Source organism: Anguilla anguilla, chromosome 11 (genome assembly GCF_013347855.1).
Source record: "Anguilla anguilla isolate fAngAng1 chromosome 11, fAngAng1.pri, whole genome shotgun sequence".
Taxonomy (NCBI): domain Eukaryota; kingdom Metazoa; phylum Chordata; class Actinopteri; order Anguilliformes; family Anguillidae; genus Anguilla; species Anguilla anguilla.
Window position 1 is genome coordinate 36,317,625 of NC_049211.1, and position 6,152 is coordinate 36,323,776.

Sequence of the window (6,152 nt, forward strand, 5' to 3'; positions counted from 1 at the left end):
ATACTCAAACACCATTTATAAGTTTCCACACTCAAACACCATGTATAAGTTTCCACACTCAAACACCATGTATAAGTTTCCACACTCAAACACCATGTATACGTTTCCACACTTAAACACCATTTATAAGTTTCCATACTCAAACACCATTTATAAGTTTCCACACTCAAACACCATGTATAAGTTTCCACACTCAAACACCATGTATAAGTTTCCACACTCAAACACCATGTATAAGTTTCCACACACAAATACCATGTATAAGGTTCCACACTCAAACACCATGTATAAGTTTCCACACTCAAACACCATGTATAAGTTTCCACACTCAAACACCATGTATAAGTTTCCATACTCAAACACCATTTATAAGTTTCCATACTCAAACACCATGTTGAAAAATGAACCCCCCACCCAGCTGACAATTCTATCTGCTCCAAATTTTGTCAGTTTGGGGGAATAGGGATTAAAACAATACCCATTACTCAAATTAAAATCATGCAGACAAGCATTCCGTTTAGACGCTATGCATAATGTTAATGTTATTTACATAATAACACTATATTCATGAATTTCATAAGAGATGCTCTTTTGGGCAATTCACAAGCAAAGTTAATGACAGTAAAGATCCTTTTGAACAGTAATAATATGCCAATTTTTATGTCTAAACCTCGCAAGCATCTTATAGCCCACATAAAATATGAGGGGTACTATGCTAATTTAGTGTTATGTAAACAATTTAATACATTTTTAATTTCAAATTATGGTCACTCATTTCACCGTTCAAACGCAACTAAGATTTTACAATAATATTGAGGAAACTAATAACATTAATAACGTAAGAACGTTGTCATGGCGATGGTTCTGCTGGTTTCTGGGCATTTACAGGAGAGTTTCTTGGCTTTTTTTTTTAAAGGTGGACTCTCAGGGAACTGAGAGAGACCAGTACAAAGTAGACTAAAAATTACAAGAAAGTAAACTCATCTTTAAAAGATCCAAGGAATGAGGGCCTAGCTTAGGACAATAATGGAAAAGTGCACTTTCATGGAAACTTCCAAAGCTTCACAAATTAGAAATAAAATCTACATTCTTTGCGCATTTTGAATTTCGATTGTGTAACACTTCTAATACCTATAAGACAGTGTGGTTTATGTCTGTCACTTGTGGAAACTTTTTAATGATTATTTTTGTTAATATTATTAATATTATTTTTGTTAATATTCTGAGGCTGAAAAAGTTTTTTCTCAGGCATGGTAATTTGGCAAAACGCTATGTTCCATATTGCGCAGAATGGAAAGCTGTTCTGGCTCGTATACAATAGAAGAACATCAAGTTTATTAGCTCTTTAAAAGATGCAGCTGCAGTGAAGGGGAGGTTTGAGAAAACAAAGTCCTCAAACTGCGCAGGGCTGATTTACAGCCGGCGAAAGCGGGGCCTTCAGTACTCTGTTACAGTTGAATTAACACTAGACATTTTGCTATGTAATAAATATAATTAACCTTACCTTATAATTACATTTTACAGCCGAATATTCTGCGAGTATTGAGTATAAAGACTGTCAGTCCTGTTACGTTTTCAGGCTTGTCAATTTTTATTAGCGGTATGACATACTGTTGATTTCTTGCAGGCAGGGGAATGTAGCTAATGGTTTTTAAGAACAGTCGAATGTGTTGGAATGCTGCTATTACCTGTGTTACCCAAGTCAGGGGATGCACTGTTACCTGTGTCACCCAAGTCAGGGGATGCACTGTTACCTGTGTTACCCAAGTCAGTGGATGTACTGTTACCTGTGTTACCCAAGTCAGTGGATGTACTGTTACCCGAGTTCATTTTGAGGATTTCGCTGGCCTTGTCATGTGTAATTAATGAATGTGTAAGTATTTCATTCATCATGTCATTAGCTGTTGTTTTACAAGTATTCCATAAGAGCAAATATGCTCGTGATATTTTGTTTTGTCAATAGGAACCTCTGACACCTAGCATTTATTTTTCATTAAGTAAACTTACAAAGATGAACCTCGCTGCCATTCACACAGCTTAGTCAGTGGCTGGAAGTACAGCCGCCCATGATGAGTCATCACTGCGTCACAGACTGGGAGAGGACTCAGGTGCCGCGCTGGAAGGCTTGCTGCTGGTCGCCCAACAGGTGGTGCGGTCCAGAGGCCGTGTCAGCGTCCTCCCACCGCAGGGCTGATTTACAGCCGGCGAACGCGGGGCCTTCATTACGCTACGCCGCTCCGTGGCGATCCTGGGGCTGTCGGGGTGTGTTCACGACCCGCCTGTTGCACGTGTTGTCAAACCCAGCACCGGTGCGGAGAGCTCGGTGCTCCGTGCAGGTCTGCCAGCTTGGCAGCGTCGCGCTGCCCGTGCCAGAAAGGCCTGGACACCTCCCCGTGTGCTTTGAGGAATGACGGCATGCAGTGCCGCACGTTAACCCATCGCTTTGGTGTTTTTTTTTACATACTCATGTAGCTGTATGTGGGAACTTGGCGCCCGGCCTTCTGTAGTTTAAATGGAGGGCAGGGCCGAGCCCTGAGGGGACAGCTCTGGGTACAGGATGTGATGGTGCTCGGTTTTGCGATCAGCACAGAGCACAGTCAAAGGCACTGACACTGCGAGGAGGGAAACAATCTCAGCTGTTTGCTTTGGCACACTCTCAAGCCGCTTTTAAAGAAAGGCACCTGATCTGTTGTGAGCCACCAGCAGATCGTCGACTAATTACAAGGTACATAAGCATTTTCACAATGGTGATTGAATTAAAGAAAAATCTTTTTCTTTAATTATTGAACGTGATGTATTTATATTGCTAATGAATTCTGAAAAACTTGAAGCCTGGGGTGGAATGTTTCCAATGCAGTGGACACACTTTCTTGTTGATTTTCATTTGAGATTTAATTTTACTGTCGCTATTATTTGCATTATTTGCGAAATGAAAAATGAATGAGGGATTCATTGTAATCAAGGTGGTTTTGCATGTTTCTGGTACAGGGTGTGCTCATCAGTGGAATGGCAATACAGCAAGCCCACAGTGGACGTTGGCTGTATGGTGGATGTTGGCTGTACGGTGGATGTTGGCTGTGTGGTGGATGTTGGCTGTATGATGGATGTTGGCTGTACGGTGGACGTTGGCTGTATGGTGGACATTTAAATCTTGGTTGAATGCCCATCTTTTCTGCCGGGCCTTTGAATCCGATTGAGATCCTTTGCATCATGGTACATTGTCTTTGTGTAATTGTTTTACATGTTATCCGTATGTCTGTTTTTATTTATTAAAGCTGTACAGCATTTTGATCTGTGCCAGTTGGTTTTAAATGTGCTTTATAAATAAAGCTGACTTGATGTGACTTGCACAGCTCAGAACAGCACAACCCTGCTGTCAAACACGGAAAAAGGCCTTGAACAACAACAACAATAAATCTGTAAATGGTTATTTTCCACACAACATTATTTGGGCCACATCCGCACTGGAGGATAAGGAACACAGGGTAAAAACTGAAGGTAAAAAAATGTCATAAAAAGATGACCATGGCCATTGTTTGGCTCACTTTCAGTGTGGTTTTCTCAGTGATAAATGACTGCTGTAGTATAAAGTTGTAAAGATATGGAACCCCTGTTTTCTTATTGAAGGAGGCAGAAGACACACATCTTACAGACTGGGGGAATGTCCTCAAACTCCGTCAAGTGTGGGTGCAGGGACATACTCTGTTTCACTCTCTCCGTTCTCTCACTCCTCTGTGACTCTGTTTCATTCTCTCATTTCTCTCAGTCCTCTGTTACTCTGTTTCACTCTCTCCTTTCTCTCATTCCTCTTCTCTGAGCCACAACCAGAGCCAAAGTAGAAGGGCATTGGAGGACAGGTGGGTTGGACAGTAAAACGTTCTCCTGGTGACATCATCAAAGATATTATACTTTTGTAATTTATAATTTAGAACTTTGTCTTTAACTGTCAGGGCTGAGTGTTGCATATCTACATTCCTTCCACCAAAAACGATTCACATTCTAGTCAATAAATAAAATAGTAAAATGGGGCATTTCACTTTCTTTTTCCAGTTTACATTTTTCTTCTGAGATTTGGCAGAAATATGATTCCATATACGAGTACCCAGAAATAAATTTTTGCTGTTCAACCCACAGCGAGCTTTGTTTGAAAGAAGAAAAAATGCAACTGCTTGAAGGGATTGCAACTTTTAGTGTTATGTTTGTTCATAGCAGCTTAATGATTATTTATACTCTCCCTCAAATTATCACATAAGTGTTCAAGTGTGTGTTCAAGTAACTCTTAAATTGTGGTTTAACATAGCTTCTGTCATATTTGATTTGCTGCACAACTTTTATAATTAGTTGGCTTGTTAATTGTTGCTACTGAAAGTATTTTTTAACTGAGGTTGTGACAGAGCAGCAAAGTGCTATGTCTTTATTTACACAAGCAAAGAATGGAACCTATTTGTCTTAAACCTCCTGTAGGCAGGCTATTGCTCTGTCATAGTTCTCTTGAAGAGTGACTTTGTTTTGTGGTACACATGCATCCCACCTGCAATCTGTCATATTTTCATTGCCATATTTCTTTATGTTGATCCTTACTAAGGAGGCCCACCATATTGGATTTTCTTATACTTTTCTAATGAAAGTCTCCAGCTCTCATGAACAAATATTCATCTTACTTCACCGAAGAACATTTGTGCAAGACTCCAAATCCCATGAACCAATATTCCTCTGACTGCATTTGCAGTTTGTGTTCGAACTATACTGTGTGGTCATATATCAATGCTGCAGCAGTTGAAAGCAATGATGTTTGAATAAGCAGGGAGCTTCACCCAGCCTTAGGCTGAGCTGTGTTCAAAAAGTGGGGGAAAATGTCCTAAACATGCATTAATATAAAAGTCTGGGCATGGAAAGTGTCTTTGTTTTTATAGTGGGTTTTATAGCTGCACTCGAGTGTAATAACACTGTTCTCCCTCCTGTTTTTCCACTTTTTTCAGATGGGTGGAGTGGAACACAGGGGGTTACAGACAGAGATGGGATCACAGTACAGAAAAATATGGGATGAAACCCCGACCATACGAGGAGATTCATACAGGTGTGAGATTTAGCCACCAAAAGAACTGCACCTCCAGGCTCTCCTCTGTTCTCCCAGTCTTTCTGGGGGGCTTCTTTCTGTCATGCTGTGCACTGTCCCTGTGAATATACCAGCCTCAGCTGTGCACTGTCCCTGTGAATATACCAGCCTGAGCTGTGCACTGTCCCTGTGAATATATCAGCCTCAGCTGTGCACTGTCCCTGTGAATATACCAGCCTCAGCTGTGCACTGTCCCTGTGAATATACCAGCCTCAGCTGTGCACTGTCCCTGTGAATATACCAGCCTCAGCTGTGCACTGTCCCTTTTAAAACCTAAATCTCAGATGTGCACTGTCCCTGTTAAATCCTAAATATCAGGTGTGCACTGCTGCTGCAATCCTCAGGTGTGGTGTTTGGGAGGCCCCAGATGTTTATATAGAGTTAATCCCTGAAGCTGAAGAACGGAAGCCCTTTCACGCATCTGTCTCAGATCCATCTAATTAATAATGGTATAAAAAAACTCAAGAGAACATCAAACTATACAACTTCCTCACTATTCTGTCAAAAGGATGTCTGTTAGGACATCAGGTACCATCCAAATATTTCATACTACAATAGTACCAATTCTCATTTTCACAGTGGTGGGCTGGGAACAGGAACATACTGTTATGTAATAATTCATATATAAAGAACCTGTTTCATGATATGAACAGCATTTAATTGAATGGCCAGTCAGCTGATTCCTTTGTGCCTCTGTGAATCTCACTAGAAAGGTTATGAGAAAACGTAGATGATTTTAAAATTAAAACTCATAAACTCTTAGTTACAGTAAAAATGTTTAACCAAAGTTTCATAAAGATATGCCATTGTCTTTGGTGGGATCTGTACTCATGTAAGATATTTTGGATAATAATAATAATAATAATAATAATAATAATAATAATAATTTTACATTCTAATCAGATCTGAATAGGTAATTAAATGCGCTGCCTTTTAGCACAGTACTTACTTATCTTCATTATTATTACATATTTATTTTTTTAGTATATGAGGGGGGACGGGGGACGGGGGACGGCGTAAATTTACTCAGAACCCA